This window comes from Pristiophorus japonicus, chromosome 1, assembly GCF_044704955.1.
Source record: "Pristiophorus japonicus isolate sPriJap1 chromosome 1, sPriJap1.hap1, whole genome shotgun sequence".
In the NCBI taxonomy this organism is placed as follows: Eukaryota; Metazoa; Chordata; class Chondrichthyes; family Pristiophoridae; genus Pristiophorus; species Pristiophorus japonicus.
Window position 1 is genome coordinate 454,166,880 of NC_091977.1, and position 13,096 is coordinate 454,179,975.

Sequence of the window (13,096 nt, forward strand, 5' to 3'; positions counted from 1 at the left end):
GTCTTTGGCCGGGGCTCCCAGGTGTCGGTGGGGATGTTGCATTTTATCAAGAAGCGCTGGCACGACAGAATGGTTATGTTTACCGGAAACTTGGGATTTCTTTTTTCTAGCATAGACAGTCCACAACAAAACGTGCGTACAGGTCAGTGTCCGCCTTTATTTTTGCTTGGGCAAAACTGGGGCCTATGTCCTGTTGATATAAAAAATAAAATATTTTTATTCCCCGGTTTGAGGCTTTTCCTGACAATATTAGGTACTCTAAGCTTTCGCAAGAGGAATTTGATTAATTTATTTTGAGTTCGTGGCTCTCAGTCCAGCTGATGTCTTATTAATTTCTATTTGAGTTATATTGGGCTCAATTTTCCTGGGTCATTTGCGGCGTTTTTTTGGCGTGAGCCATTTTTTTGATGTATTTATTTTTTTCAAAGTTTCCCCCTGTGATCTGTGCTGGTGTAACTGATTTAGTTATGATTTTTCTAGGCCAGTTCCCTCATGTCTGCGCCGGTATTTATAATTTTTCGCAGTTTGGCCAAACATTTATTTCCTCCTAGGTCCGCGTATGTGGCCACTCTCAAAAAAACCTTTTGGGCACTTAAGAAAACCAGCGCACATTGACAAATCGGCACTGAAAGATGTCATTGTTTTTAATCGAAGATTTTGGAGGGAGTCAAGAACACTAAAAAAATCAATAATAAAGTTCAACTTTTTTTACCTGTCAACATAGTAAATGGAACTTTGTTGGATTTCAGAAGTTTTCTCTTATTTTTACTCATTCACACGCCTCCACCGAACGTCTTGAAGCAGGGCTAGAGGGTTGTAGCTTTAGCCGGCAGAATCGGCCCCGCGCCCGGTCACGGGCTTGGGTGGAAAACAACTGGGGGTGGGGGGGAGAGGAGGAGAGACAGAGCGAGGTGCCGATCAGAAGCCTTCTGCACTGAGCCCGGGGAGTGAGGTGCCGATCGGAAGGCTTCTGAAGACTTCAATGGGTGGGTGGGGTAGCGGGGGAGGAAAGAGAGAGAAGGGGAGAAGTCATAAGACTGCAATTAGTTAAGGGGGTTGGGGGGAAGAGAAAGGAGAAGTCACAAGACCTTGGGTGTGGTCCATCCATACAGACCTTGGGGGGTGGGGAGAGAACTGTGAATCTGTCCTGCTTGCTTTCCTGCAGTTTTGAGCTTCTTTCAAAGGTGAAATTTAAGTCTGGGTGCAATACTGACATTGCCATACCTTGTGCGAGCCTTCTGCATCATGGTGCTACATAGGAGACAGTTGATTCAGCGTCATCGCATCAGGAACATCAGAGCCCGTAGGGTGCTGGGCAGGAGGCCTTGCCCACCTTGGGTATATCGGGACAGGCATTCGTACCTCCACCCGAGTGATGCAGACTGTCAGAAGGCTGCATTTCCGCAAAGAAGTTGCAACAGATCTGTGAGTTGGTCAAAGCAGACCTGCAACCCAGAAGCATCAGGAGGACTGCTTTGTCAGTTGAAGTGAAGGTTACAGCTGCACTTTCATTCTATGCCTCCGGCTCGTTTCAAGCTACAACTGGGGACATGTGCACCATTTCTCAACATGCAACACATGTCTGCAATCGCCAAGTGACAGCTGCACTGTACGCGCGGAGGAATGACTTCATAAAGTTCCCCATGGCCGGCCAAGCAATGCATGAGAGCTGTGGGCTTCTCCAGGCTTGCTGGCTTCCCAAAGGTACAGGGCTGCATTGATTGTCCCCACATCGCCGAGATGTACAGGAACAAAAAAGGCTTCGACTCTATTAATGTACAGATCGCATTGTATCATGTCAGTCGATGCAAGATACCCTGGGAACACTCATGATGCGTTCATACTACGCGAAAGTATTATATCTGCCATGTTTCAACAGCAGCCAGAAGGGCAGAGCTGGCTACTGGGAAATAATGGGTATGCCCTGCCTCCTGGCTCATGACGCCCTATGCGTAATCCGGACGAAAGCTGACAGTGAATACGACATGTCGCACATTGCGACGCACAGCATCATAGCGAGGACCATTGGCATCTTGAAACAGCATTTCCGATGCCTGGACCATTCCGGAGGCTACTTGCTGTACTCTCCTGAGATTGTCGGTCAGTTCATTGTTGTGTGCTGCATGCTGCATAACTTAGCCACCATAAGGCAGCAGCACCTGATAGTGGAAGACCCACCTGAGGTGAGAGTGGCTGTTAATGATGCGGAAAATGCAGATGACGAGCAGGAGGAGGAGAAGGAGGAAGATGACGAGGACCAGGACAAGGAAGCCATGCAAGTGCCTGAGGCTGCAGCACGATGGCGGAGGAGGGCGGGCTATCGTTTCCCTTTAACGATTGCTTGAACCTGGCGCCAGCAGCTCATCCGTGAACGCTTTACTGTTCCTGAGGGCTTAGCGACAACTATTCCACATGGACCATGTTTGCTGTTTGGAGCTGTTCCGTAATGTGTTGTGATAATGGAATAAATAATGGAAATTATTCTTGTTTACTTTAAAAGTTGTGTTACGAATGGAACACATAATGGAAATGATTCAGTTTTAATGTAAAATATATTTTATTCAAAAGTTCAACACAGTTCTTTTGTACTTTTAATAAAATTATTCTTGTATCAAACTTTACTTTAAGATCACTCTAAGATCAGTTACAAACTTTTAAACTTGGAAATTTACATAACTTACAAAAAACTTTCAATTTGAGAACAGTTATAACAGTAACAACAACAATAATAACAACAACAAGAGCAGCAAAGAAAGGCTGCACCCATCTCTCAGCCCCCTTAGTCTAAGACCACCCGCTGCACTTGGTCTTAGACACTCCACCACCCCTGCCCACAGGCAGTGGCGCAGTGTTTCTGGGCTTGGTACCAAGCTTATTCTTTCTAAGATCTCAGGTAGTGCGCACCAGTTTGGGGGGGGCGTTGGTGTCAGATGGCAAGTTTGAGGGCAGGTGGCAAGTTTTGAGTGCCCGGCTTTGGGCTCTTCACAGGCTGGTGTGGGGATTAGAGTGGGAATGGCAGTTGATTCTGTCAACGAGCGGAGGGTCTGGGTGTGCTCCCTTATTGCAGCAGCTAACTCCAACATGCTGTCCCTCATGCATCCTGACAGCGTCTCACCTATCTGCAACATTCCCTCCCTCATGGTCAGTGACAGAGTTTGCACTATTTCTGACATTCCCTCCCTGATGGTAACTGACAGCGCATCAGCTACCTCTGACATTCCCTCCCTTATGGTCATTATTCCTTCACTGATGGTTCCAGACATCATTCACATTGCTGCTACTTCTCCCGACAGTCCCGCTACCTCATCACTCACCCCACTGATGGCGTCCAGGAGTGATCGGGTAAGGTCAATGCTCTCTGCACTCAATGACGTTATCTGAACCACATCTGTTAGATCCTGCACCTCAGGATAGCACGGTTGAGCTCTCCTTCCCCTCCTCTGCACGGGTGTGGCTCACACCCTACCACTGGGACCCACAGCCTGGGATGGTGGGACACATAAGAACATGTGTGCCTCGCTGCACCCCACCTCCTGGGACCCGCAACCTCGGAAGGTGGGAATCCATGGAATGTCCCACCAATACTCAAACCACTAGTCACGGAAGGGACTGTCACCGCAATGAGCGGCACCTCCTCCAAAGTCAGTAAAACAATGGGGCATCATCGAGCTCCATCTCCTCACACTCACCCCCCTGTCCTTGGTCTGGAGGGTTGGATTTGAAGATGTTATCCTGTTCAGGCTGGTCCTTGTCTGAATTTTCTTCTACATTGTCAGGGTTGACCTCAAGCTCTGCAAAATATAACAGAACACAGACTAATGGTTAGCAGCAGAGGAGGGGGCAGGGTGGGTGTCATGAGTAGGCTGACATAGCGCAGGCCAGGCAGCAGGCTGATTTGAAGGATCACAACAAATGATAGCACATTGCATCAACTGCCGTGTAGCTGACAGAGACATCCCCAGGAACTGAAGCATAGCTAGCCTGCGCAGTACTTAACATTTAGCAAAACCAGACTGGAATTTGCAGGACTCATCCTCTCCCTCGAGTGTGTGCCCAGCTTGTCAGGGGTGATTGCTTTTCTCCAGGCAGGACCCATCAAAGCAGCAAGCCTGTCTTCCAAGGGTGTCAGTGGCTCCTGTTCGTTTTCTTTCTCGTTTGCTGTGTGCCACTTTCCTCTGCAAAGATGAAAACATAACTTTTTAGAGAGGGTGTCTTTCTGCTGTGTGGGACATACAACCGGTCACATTTACAATTGCAATTCCATTGAATAAATGAAAATATTACTTACACTAACTACTTGACCAAAGTCTTTTTTATACTGGCCTCCAGATCTCGTGGTCATCACCACTGCACAGTAATCTTCTGCAACTTGGTTCCAGCGTTTCTTCATTTCTTTGGGTGGAACTTTTATGTGACCTCTGCTGGTGTCCAGCTCCTGCCATCTGTTCTCAATCACAGTAACTAGTGCCTCCACTTCTTCCTGTAAGAAATTCTTGGTCCTTGCATAACGTTGCATCTTGTACTGCTGCAGCTGCAATTTTTCCAGTGCTCTCACGCAGCATTTGTAACACACAACTGGCTCTTTAAAAATGTCTGATTGCCAACTCTGAGCTGTACTGCGCATGCGTATCCGTTGCAACGACGTCAGAAACGTAACTTTTTTTCCCTGTGCATGCGCAGAAGCTGCGCCATCGTTTTTCAGCGCAGACAGCAGGCTCCGCCCCCCCCCCCCGAGGCGACTGGACACGTTGCGTGGTGCCAAATTCAAATTATAGATCGGGCAAATTTTGGCAAATTATTGTCGGTGCATTATTTCTGGCCTAGAAAAACGGGTGTAACTCTGGCAATACGCCAGAAAATGGGCTTGGGCAAAATTGAGTCGATTAATTTTAGGAAATAGGGGACTTTTAACTTAGCGGCAATAAAGGTCAAGTATATCTAAAATATGATGAACTGTTCAGTTTGACACTGATACTGTGTGTTAATGAATCTTAGTCTAGTTGCAGAGGGCAGGGTTCAGCATTTGTTAATTTTCCCGACTCTTAATGGCAATTTCGAACTTGGCGAACAGTAAGTGTGCTCATTTTGTGTCTAATGCATTAATTAGTGTGCAATTTTTAAAATTAATAATAAATTAGGCAGTTCATGGTAGAATTGCTTTATCTCTACAATGAATCACTGCGGCTGACACTATTGCTTTTTAAATATTCAACCATTTATTGAAACCGTTTACCTTAATTAAATATTCCATGCTCGTGCTCACAGCCAGCTAGGGAATGGAAGACCAGCAGGAAGAGCAGTGCAAGGAAGGTAGTGCAGGGGTCCCCTGCGGTCATTCCCCTGCAAAACAGATACACTGCTTTGAGTACTGTTGAGGGGGATGACTCATCTGGGGAGGGCAGCAGCAGCAAAGTTCATGGCACCGTGGCTGGCTCTACTGCACAGGAGGGCAGGGAAAAGAGTGGGAGAGCGATAGTAATAAAGGATTCAATCGTAAGGGGAATAGATAGGTGTTTTTGCGGCCACAACCGAGACTCCAGGATGATATGTTGCCTCCCTGGTGCAAGGTCAAGGATGTCTCGGAGCGGGTGCAGGACATTCTGAAAAAGGAGGGTGAACAGCCAGTTGTCATGGTGCACATTGGTACCAACGTTATAGGTAACAAAAGGGATGAGGCCTTACGAGACGAATTTAAGGAGCTAGGAGCTAAATTAAAACGTACGACCTCAAAAGCAGTAATCTCAGGATTGCTACCAGTGCCACGTGCTAGTCAGAGTAGGAATCGCAGGATAGCTCAGATGAATACGTGGCTTGAACAGTGGTGCAGCAGGGAGGGATTCAAATTCCTGGGGCATTGGAACCAGTTCTGGGGGAGGTGGGACCAGTACAAACCGGACGGTCTGCACCTGGGCAGGACCGGAACCAATGTCCTAGGGGGAGTGTTTGCTAGTGCTGTTGGGGAGGAGTTAAACTAATATGGCAGGGGGATGGGAACCAATGCAGCTAGACAGAGGGAAACAAAATGGAGACAAAAGCAAAAGACAGAAAAGAGATGAGTAAAAGTGGAGGGCCGAGAAACCCAAGGCAAAAAACAAAAAGGGCCACTGTACAGCAAAATTCTAAAGGGTCAAAGTGTAATAAAAAGGCAAGCATGAAAGCTCGGTGCCTCAATGCAAGGAGTATTTGGAACCCAGGAGAGGGCTCTGAGCTAGTTAGAGTGGGTGAGAACTCGGATGAACAGGACCCCAAGAAAGAATGCAAAAGGCAGGAGGCAACAGAGCAGAGTAGCACAAGGTGACAGGAAGGGACGATATGTATGAATATAAAGGGGCTGCAGGAGGGGTCAAAACTAAAAATCATGGTTTAAAAACTAGTATTAAAACACTCTACCTAAACGCATGCAGCATTCGAAATAAAGTAAATGAGTTGACGGCACAAATCATTACAAATGGGTATGATTTGGTGGCCATTACAGAAATGTGGTTGCAGGGTGGCCAAGACTGGGAATTAAACATACAGGGGTATCTGACAATTCGGAAAGATAGACAAGAAGGGAAAGGAGGTGGGGTAGCTCGTTAATAAAGGATGATATCAGGGCAGTTGTGAGAGACGATATTGGCTCTAATGAATAAAATGTTGAATCATTGTGGGTGGAGATTAGAGATAGTAAGGGGAAAAAGTCACTGGTGGGCGTAGTTTATAGGCCCCCAAATAATAACTTCATGGTGAGGCGGGCAATAATCAAGGGAATAATGGAGGCATGTGAAAAAGGAACGGCAGTAATCATGGGGGATTTTAACCTACATATCGATTGATCAAATCAAATCGCACGGGGTAACCTTGAGGAGGAATTCATAGAATGCATACGGGATTGTTTCTTAGAACAGTATGTTACAGAAGCTACAAGGGAGCAAGGTATCTCAGATCTGGTCCTGTGTAATGAGACAGGAATAGTAAACGATCTCCTAGTAAAAGATCCTCTCGGAATGAGTGATCACAGTATGGTTGAATTTGTAATACAGATTGAGGGTGAGAAAGTAGTGTCTCAAACGAGCGTACTATGCTTAAACAAAGGGGACTACAGTGGGATGAGGGCAGAGTTGGCTAAAGTAGACTGGAAACGAGGACTAAACGGTGGCACAATTGAACAGTGGAGGACTTTTAAGGAGCTCTTTCATAGTGCGCAACAAAAATGTATTCCAGTGAAAAAGAAGGGCGAGAGAAGGGATAACCAGCCGTGGATAACCAAGGAAATAAGGGAGAGTATCAAATTAAAAAACAATGCGTAATAAGGTGGCCAAGGTTAGTGGGAAACTAGAAGATTGGGAAAATTTTAAACGACAGCAAAGAATGACTAAGAAAGGAAAGATAGATTACGAGGGTAAACTTGCGCAAAACATAAAAACAGATAGTAAAAGCTTTTACCGATATATAAAATGGAAAAGAGTGACTAAAGTAAATGTTGGTCCCTTAGAAGATGAGAAGGGGGATTTAATAATGGGAAATGTGGAAATGGCTGAGACCTTAATTATTTTGCTTCGGTCTTCACAGTGGAAGACACACAAACCATGCCAAAAATTGCTGGTCACGGGAATGTGGGAAGGGAGGACCTTGAGATAATCACTATCACTAGGGGGGTAGTGCTGGATAGGCTAATGGGACTCGAGGTAGACAAGTCCCCTGGTCCTGATGAAATGAATCCCAGGGTATTAAAAGAGATGGCGGAAGTTATAGCAGATGCATTCGTTATAATCTACCAAAATTCTCTGGACTCTGGGGAGGTACCAGCAGATTGGAAAGAAGCTAATGTAACGCCTCTGTTTAAAAAAGGGGGCAGACAAAAGGCAGGTAACTATAGGCCGGTTAGTTTAACATCTGTAGTGGGGAAAATGCTTGAAGCTATCATTAAGGAAGAAATAGCGGGACATCTAGATAGGAATAGTGCAATCAAGCAGATGCAACATGGATTTATGAAGGGGAAATCATGTTTAACTAATTTACTGGAATTCTTTGAGGATATAACGAGCATGGTGGATAGAGGTGTACTGATGGATGTGGTGTATTTAGATTTCCAAAAGGCATTCGATAAGGTGCCACACAAAAGGTTACTGCAGAAGATAAAGGTTCGCGGAGTCAGAGGAAATGTATTAGCATGGATAGAGAATTGGCTGGCTAACAGAAAGCAGAGAGTCGGGATAAATGGGTACCTTTTCGGGTTGGAAATCGGTGGTTAGTGGTGTGCCACAGGGAGCGGTACTGGGACCACAACTGTTTACAATATACATAGATGACCTGGAAGAGGGGACAGAGTGTAGTGTAACAAAATTTGCAGATGGCACAAAGATTAGTGGGAAAGCGGGCTGTGTAGAGGACACAGAGAGGCTGCAAAGAGATTTAGATAGGTTAAGCGAATGGGCTAAGGTTTGGCAGATGGAATACAATGTCGGAAAATGTGAGGTCATCCACCTTGGGGGAAAAAAAACAGTAAAAGGGAATATTATTTGAATGGGGAGAAATTACAACATGCTGCGGTGCAGAGGGACCTGGGGGTCCTTATGCATGAAACTCTTTTAGAGTCTACCTGCAAAACATAAAACATTAAACCGTGCCACCCGACCTGGGTGACACACAAAAGAACACTAACTCCTTCGAGCCGGAATTGAACCAGCGACCTAAGGATGACTTTGCTTTGTATTCCACTACAGTCCTCCGCTCTACCAACTGAGCTATCGAAGGAAAGCTGCTCCCCAAAAAGTTAGTTTGCAGGTGCAGCAGGTAATCAGGAAGGCGAATGGAATGTTGGCCTTCATTGTGAGAGGGATGGAGTACAAAAGCAGGGAGGTGCTGCTGCAACTGTATAGGGTATTAGTGAGGCCGTACCTGGAGTACTGCGTGCAGTTTTGGTCACCTTACTTAAGGAAGGATATACTAGCTTTGGAAGGGGTACAGAGACGATTCACTAGGCTGATTCCGGAGATGAGGGGGTTACCTTATGATGATAGATTGAGTAGACTGGGTCTTTACTCGTTGGAGTTCAGAAGGATGAGGGGTGATCTTATAGAAACATTTAAAATAATGAAAGGGATAGAGAAGATAGAGGCAGAGAGGTTGTTTCCACTGGTCAGGGAGACTCGAACTAGGGGGCACAGCCTCAAAATACGGGGGAGCCAATTTAAAACCGAGTTGAGAAGGAATTTCTTCTCCCAGAGGGTTGTGAATCTGTGGAATTCTCTACCCAAGAAGCAGTTGAGGCTAGCTCATTGAATGTATTCAAATCACAGATGGATAGATTTTTAACCAATAAGGAAATTAAGGGTTACGGGGAGCGGGCGGGTAAGTGGAGCTGAGTCCACGGCCAGAAGCCATGATCTTGTTGAATGGCGGAGCAGGCTCGAGAGGCTAGATGGCCTACTCCTGTTCCTAATTCTTACGACAGTGATGTCAATGAATTGCTTTCCAGGATGTTGAGCACCTAATTAACTAGATATATTAACAGTGAAAGCCAACTTAAAACAATGCTGTACATTTGTCAGTTACCCAGCAAATAAATTTAAAGACTGGTTGACACAATGAAATCAACTGTTTTCTGAGGAAAAGGAACTAAAAGCTAGTTGAAATGTTCCTGCATGAAGAGTACTAGCTGTTATATGCACACTGGCTCGATGACGAATGCTTATTGTGATTGAGTTAATTATTTACATTTGTCTTTTTTTAATCGAGTAGTACTATTGCATTCCCTACTGTTCTACACTCCAGTACATTTAGAAAGTAAAGGTTCAGAATGGAGGCAGATGGAGTAATATGTTGGAAAGTGTGAGGTCATGCACTTTGGCAGAAAAAAATCAAAGAGCAAGTTATTTAAATGGAGAAAGATTGTAAAGTGCCGCAGTACAATGGGACCTGGGGGTACTTGTGCATGAAACACAAAAGGATAGTATGCAGGTACAGCAAGTGATCAGGATGGTCAATGGAATCTTGGCCTTTATTGCAAAGGGGATGGAGTATAAAAGCAGGAAAGTCTTGCTACAGCTATACAGGATATTGGTGAGGCCACACCTGGAATACTGCGTGCAGTTTTGGTTTCCATATTTACAAAAGGATATACTTGCTTTGGAGGCAGTTCATTTAAGGTTCACTAGGTTAATTCCGGAGATAACGGGGTTGACTTACGAGAAAAGGTTGAGTAGGTTGGGCCTCTACTTATTGGAATTCAGAAGAATGAGAGGTGATCTTATCGAAATGTATAAGATTATCAGGGGGGTTGACAAGGTGGATGCAGAGAGGATGTTTTTACTGATGGGGGGAACTAGAACTAGAGGGCATCGGCTGCCCATTTAAAACAGAGATGAGAATTTTTTTCTCTGAGGGTTGTAAATCTGTGGAATTTGCAGCCTCAGAGCTGTGGAAGCTGGGACATTGAATAAATTTAATACTGAAATGGACAGTTTCTTAGACAATAAGGGGATAAGGGGTTATGGGGAGCGGGCGAGGAAGTGGAGCTGAGTCCATGATCAGATCAGCCATGATCGTTTTAAATGGCGGAGCAGGCTCGAGGGGCAGTATGGCCTACTCCTGTTCCTATTTCTTATGTTAATAGAATAGAAGTTTGGATAGGTACTTTAAAAATGAGGTTACACCAGAAACTGAGAAAATGAGCTAACTTGCATGTATAGTGTTGTAGAACTAAACTACTGTGTAAATGTAATTACATTTCTGCACTCCTCTGATTTTCCCTCTCCTCTCAAGTCTTGGGTTACCAATTCTCCCTGTATTCACAATCTTGCACAAACAAGGCTCTCCCCATCCACAACCTCATCCAGGATGAAAGGATTGGTGTGTTCGACTTGAACAAAGCTTAGCTCATCAACTGTGACTATTGTAAACCCTTCACCAAGGCTGCCCCATCTGGTTACAGGTTCTACCACATCTCTCACCCAAGCTGTTATAGCTCATATTAACAGTTCTAATTAAGCATCTTGAAAAGCATTATAGTAGGTAAGGGCCAGCTCCATAATTCCTCTTGGCCTTTTCTCCTCTGGCACCTTTTTCTCGTTTGAATATCTCTCTCTAACACAAGATCCTCCTTTTTTTCTCCACCCAGATCTCAAAGTGCCTAGTGCCTTCCTTGCTGAAACCTCTGTTTTGTCCTCACTAAACAGTTACTCTGAGCGGATCCTTGTCCTTGGCAACATTAGCCTGAGCCACAAATTCATGTACTGATTTATCTATCCTCCATTTGCTTCACAACCTCATCCTTCAAATACTTCTATCTACACCCATTCCATTGATCTTGCTATCACACAAGATTATGTTCAAAAGTCATGGTCATTGACTATTTCCAATCATCTTTATGTATTTTACTATAAACATGCACTTGTTCACTTCTAACATCTCCACCCTCACTAACGCCCTCCAGTTCCCAATTCACTCTTTTCTAAAATTGGACCTATCAATCTGCGCCATAACTACTATGAATCTAACATCAGTGCTCTCAGTCCCAGATAGCTTCTTACCCCTCTTATTCTCCCAGGTACATCAACTGTCTCTGTGGTCTCGAGTTTATGGGTCAGAGATAAGAATACATGAGCAGTATAAAATTCCTGCTGTCTACGGCAAAATCTGTCATGATCAACTTAAGCAATATGCATCCTCCTCTCATAATGAAAAGTTCTTATGCCCCTGGAGGCTTGGGCAACCCCAATCCTTTACTCCAGCAAAAACTTTCTCTTCCACTTATTCTAGATGTAAAGAACTTGTAGATTTATTTGTTTCTAAAATTGAGGCCACCTCAATCTGCTTCTCCCCACAATCTGCCGGTCTCTTAAATTGTTTCTCAGCCTAGAATTTCTACATTGCTGTATCTCCTCTCTTGGTTCTTATCACACTCATTTATTTCATAAAGTTCATTGCCTGCTCTCTGAACCTTCCGCTTTCAACTTCACTCCTAGCTATTCAACTTAATTTCTTGACTCCACTCACATTGTCACTCCTTCCTTTCTTTTGGCATTATCCCCACATCTTCTAAAACTGACATCATTACCTCTCTCCTTAAAAAGTGTGCCTTGTTCCCATTAGCCTTCAAATTATCATCCTATCCCCAAACTGGCCTTTCTGTTCAGTGTTTGAATGTTTGGTGCTAACACACCCTTCCCACTCACTGCTCCATGTTGCTGTCCCTCTAATTGGATTTCTGTTCAGTTCAGACCATCCTGGTCAAAGCCCCACATTCTGTGGCCCCAAGTTTCCACATGATTTGTTCCTGATTTTTAGGAGCAACTGGTGTAGAACGGAGTATCTTAGAAATCGGAATTCTCCACATTTAGTTTCCTCCAGTTCTAGTCAGGTAGAACAGTTTCACTTTGGAACAGAATTTTTTTTTCAAAAGGGGGCGTGTCCGGCCATTGACGCCTGATTTCAAAGTTTCCACAGTGAAAACGTACTCCAAACTAACTTAGAATGGAGTAAGTGAAGATTTTTGAAGATTGCAGTGGCGTCAGTGGCTGGTCGGAAGCTGAAGAAAGAACAGCAGCAGTCTTCGAGCTGTGAGGGGGACTGACTGAGGCCATTCGGCCATGGGATTGCAGCGGCGTCAGTGGCTGGCCGGGAGCCGAAGAAAGAACAGCAGCAGCCTTCGAGCTGTGAGGGGGACTGACTGAGGCCATTTGGACAGGGAGAGGCAGCCACATCGACATCTTTATATTTAAATTTGCAGAATGGGTGCTGCATTGTCAACACCACATATTATGCAATGGTTTGCTTCCTCATGTTCTTGGTGGACGTTGATCCATTGCAAAGTTGAATTGGCACTTTTATTTCTCCAAACACACAGTCCTTAATTTGCAGGCACCGGTTCTGCAAGTTTAGCAGTGAAAAGCTGAACTCACTGATCTCAGCAGGTGATTTATTCAGCATTGCTGCTAAAAGCACTCCCTCACACACAGAAATATCAAGAAAATTAAAATACAAACCTTTGCAGATGTCCAAGAAACAAATCTTCACTTTTTCTGCAGTACTTTTAAAAATGGCCGAGTGCCAATGTTTACTTCAGACTGCACATGCGCGAACGCTCCAACGCGCACGCGCAGGGTTGCCGGCA

General features: G+C 44.9%; 1 protein-coding gene and 1 non-coding gene across 7 annotated transcripts in view; one reads left to right on the forward strand and one right to left on the reverse strand.

The window, feature by feature from the left end:
* Positions 1 to 13,096, forward strand: part of lrrcc1 (leucine rich repeat and coiled-coil centrosomal protein 1) — a 371,497-nt gene that overhangs the window by 23,631 nt on the left and 334,770 nt on the right. The gene's annotated exons all lie outside the window — the stretch shown is intronic.
* On the reverse strand, positions 8,645 to 8,736 carry trnay-gua (transfer RNA tyrosine (anticodon GUA)). The gene is given in 2 exon segments: positions 8,645 to 8,680; positions 8,700 to 8,736. It is a non-coding gene; the product is annotated as a tRNA-Tyr (tRNA).